Below are 4,149 nucleotides of genomic sequence, written 5' to 3'. Positions count from 1 at the left end.
CCCGGGTCCTCCCTCTTCCCCTTCTTGAAGATGGGGACCACATTTGCTACCTTCCAATCATCTGGCACCTGGCCCAAGCACCATGATCGCTCATAGAGCCGTGCCAGGGGCCCCGCAATAACCCCAGCTAGCTCCCTCAACACCCTGGGGTGGAGATCATCCGGACCCGCTGACTTGAATGCGTCCAGCCAGATTGTTTGGATTATTTTTAAGAGAAAGTCAATTTCAGTGTTTTCTGAGAGAGGACAGGAGGATTGGGTTTTCATCAAAGAGAAAAGAGATTATGAAAAGTTTTGGAAAGAGTGCGGGGTTGGGGCACTTAGGGGAGAGGGAGAGGGAGTGGAAACACTGGGAAAGGTATATATTGGATTGGTCATCTGTGCCAGGAAGAAACCTGAAAAACCTTATGGCTAAGTACAGACTAAATCAGTTCAATCTTCACAAGTTAGTCTTATGCTTACCTTGAACTGATAAGCAAATGAACAGGCATTTGATTTTGATTCCAGAAATGCAGCCACATGCCTGCAGTTGCCCAGGCGAGAGGCTGGGGGTGGGAGGAAGGGCTACAGCATACCTTCCTGCTTGGATGGAGGACACAGCTTGGCCAAGGCAAGCCTTCCCACCCTGTGAGGAGATGGGCTGTCGGGGAGGTCTAAAACATCCTGGGATGCTGACGGACTGTCAGTTAACTTGAATCTGGAAGGGATGAATCTGGGGCACAGGTTCAATAAACTGATTTAACCTAAATCAGTTGAGTCTGAAACTACATCCATTCAGGTTTATCTTAAACCAGTTTTGGCCATTTTGAAAGCAGTTAATGAGCGCTGAACTTCTGTTGTGTTATAGAATTGAACCGGTTTCTGATCACTTATACTAGTTTATGTGTAATTTCTGTCCCTAGCCTATGAACTAAACCAAAATGTAGCTCTTTCTTTGTTACTACTCTGGAAATACGTTTCATGCATAGTATTTCAATTCTAGGGAACCCAAGTCCACAAATTTGGGCTTCAAAAATAAAATGTACATACTATGGCATACAAAAATCAATTTAAGAATCCAGCATTATGTTTCTGCATAAAATATAGAGCTCTTTTTAACCATAACTCATGATTTTTAGATTTTTAAATTTTATAGATTGAGATTTTGTACTTATATATGCAGTTACACCCATGACTAACCCCATTGAGTTAAATAAGTATATTCAAACATTGAAAGTTACACACACGCATAAGTGTTTGAAGGACTAAAACCTGTTATTGCAGAACTCAGAAATCTAATAATGTATAGGCAGTATCCTGCATTCTGTCTTTATAAGTGGATTAAAGATGTTTTATGCAGTTCATAAAATATTGACTTAATTCCCAGAGAATTTGTCCTTTACATTATTTGTGCAGGTCTCAGAAGAAGAAAAATATTCCTGGTTCTGATCATTTACATTTTATGCTAGACTTACTCTATATCATTTTAATAAATACACAGATGAATCCTATGTAAACAGTATTACAAGCAGTGCTTTATTAAGACTCCATGCTCTGTCTGGTTAACAGCTTCTATATCTTAAAGTAATGAGTATCAATATAATTTTCCGTGTATTTTCCATTTGCATTGTTGACATTGCGAAACTATTACATAACTTCACAAATTAAACCATTCTTTTTAAATTTGCATAGAAATGTTTGTTTTCAAGAGACTTTCATAAAAGTTTAATAAACTTGAGCTATTAGACTCCTCTCTTTTTCTTATGCAAAGCAGTCTGACTTTTGGAACATACGGTATGTTTACACTTTAAGTTGCCACAGCATATCAATTAGTAAATGTGGTTATGAAATTGTCCATTTAGAGCAACATTTTTACACTACATACAGCCTTGTAAATCACAAGATGCTGACAACATGAAATGCCAGCTGTGGAATGAGAAACTGATGAAAATGCAGTAATTCTGAATTTTAATATAATATAAACCATGTCAGCAATATTTGTGAATAGCAGCTGTCAAGATTTCATTGGAACTGCATGGATTATGGTATTTTTATATTCTGTTCCTTTCTAGTAAATTAGACCTTCCCACCACCCACCCAACCTATCTTTTATGATAAGCTTTGAACGGTTTGTGGTTTTCAACCAAAAAAAAAAGTGACTGAACAGCATGAAATAAATTGTCACTACATTAAAACAGAAAGACTAATTATGGGTGATCATAAAAACATGAGCTGCAAAATAATCACACACTTGCATGCCATTATAATTTATTTGACAAATGCAGTATTTTATTCCACTGGAGGCAAAAAGTATATTATTATTATTATTATTATTATTAATGTGATGAGTTCACTAGGAATTTTATAGATTTCTGGTAACTCTGACTGGACCTTTATTTTACAAATGTAGGACCTGTAAAAACTTCTGATGACTTCAGTAAATTTTTCGTGAATGTAAGTGGATTCAAAATCAACCTTCTTGGTAGAACAGGTGAAAGCGACAGTTAAATTTATAGGAAAAACGACATCAGAATAAGGCCAGCATTCTATCTTATCTGATATCCATCTCTTTTTCTGAAAGTGTTCCATATCAAGTATTTCATACATAATTGTAAGGAATTCTGAACTGGACAGTTATAAAATGACTAGTTAGAGTTTAGAATACCTAGACAGAGATTCAGATTTTCTTGAAAGTCTTGTTATTACATACCAGCCACACTTCTAAACTCACTCATGTACTCAATGAACTTTATCTAACTTCTTTTTCTCTGGGCATGCCTACACATTCATTAATGCACCTTAGATACTGTGCATTTAGTTTAGTACTTCCTTAATAAAGTACTAACTAAATGTGCACTACCTAGAGTTACTGCGCAGTAGTGCTGGTGCACAGTTATTTAGTGAGACTTACTGTGCATTAGCCTAATAGCACTGTACAGTAGGCTATTAACACTGTTTTTGCTCTGACACTCAACTGTGCAGTATTATTAGGCTAATGTACAGTAAACGCCTTATGTAATGTGCCCAGTGTGACACAAATTGCTCAACCAATAGAGTATGCATACATTAAGGAGTAGATTCATCTTTAGGAAAGAGACCCGAGAGAAACATTCTGAAATCCCACAGGGGTGTAAGTTGTAGCCATGTTGGTCTAAGGACATAAGCAGATAAGGTTCTTTGGGTAAATCCTATATCTTTTATTAGATCAACTCAACTAGCTGGAAAAATTCTTGTTTGCAAGCTCTCACGTACTGATACCCTTTGTCAGGCAGAGGAAGCATCTGTAGTTGGTCTGTGCTCTTCCTGGATAGAATAGTAAAGCAGCCAGAGACCAGTATGTATGCAAGAAAGCCGGTCAGTTAAAATGTAAATTGGGGTAGTCAATAGATGAGAGACAGGTGGGGGGAGAGGAAAGGGGAATGAATGTGGTTGGACTCAATGGATGAGAGATAGGATGGGGAGTGAGGAAAGGGGAGTGAATATAGCTGGTAAAAAGTGGAGAGGTTACCTCGGGAGTCAGGTGTTAGGCTGGTCATGTGTTATACATCCAATGCCTATATTTAGTCCATGATTTTTTGTGTCCAGTAGTTTGATTAAGTGAACTTTGTAGGCTTGTCTGTGAAAGGTAAATTCCCTTTAAGGATTATAACTGAGGTATTGGAGAGGGAGCGGTTTTCTTGTGAGAAATGTGCCCCCACAGGTAATTGGGTATTTTTGTCCTTGAACACACACTGAAAATCTATCATTCTGGTGAGGAGTTGTTGTTTGGTTTCTTCTACATATTTTCCATCAGGGCATTTGGTGCATTGGATGACCTATATAACATTTCTGGAGGTGCAGGTGTAAGATCCAGAAATGCTGATGGTTCTGGTGTGGGGTGTAGTAATTGTGGGGGTGGTGGAGATGTGTTGGCAGGTTTTACATTTCTTGTCATGTCATGGTCTGGATCCATTCGGTGTGATTTGGGCTGTAGGAACTTTGTTTCTGGTGATGAGGTTGGCTAGGTTGAGTGCTTGTTTAAAGGCTAGAATGGGTGATTCTGGGAAGATCTCTTTAAGAATTGGGTCTCCTTCTAGTATGGGTTGCAATTGTTTGAGGATTTTCCGTACGGGTTTCAGGGAGGGATGATATGTCATAACCAGTGGCATACAATTCATGGGGGCTGAGGGAG

Source organism: Gavialis gangeticus, unplaced genomic scaffold, assembly GCF_001723915.1.
Source record: "Gavialis gangeticus isolate Ggan-Ray unplaced genomic scaffold, GavGan_comp1, whole genome shotgun sequence".
Taxonomy (NCBI): Eukaryota; Metazoa; Chordata; order Crocodylia; family Gavialidae; genus Gavialis; species Gavialis gangeticus.
Note: the sequence above shows the minus strand (reverse complement) of the source record.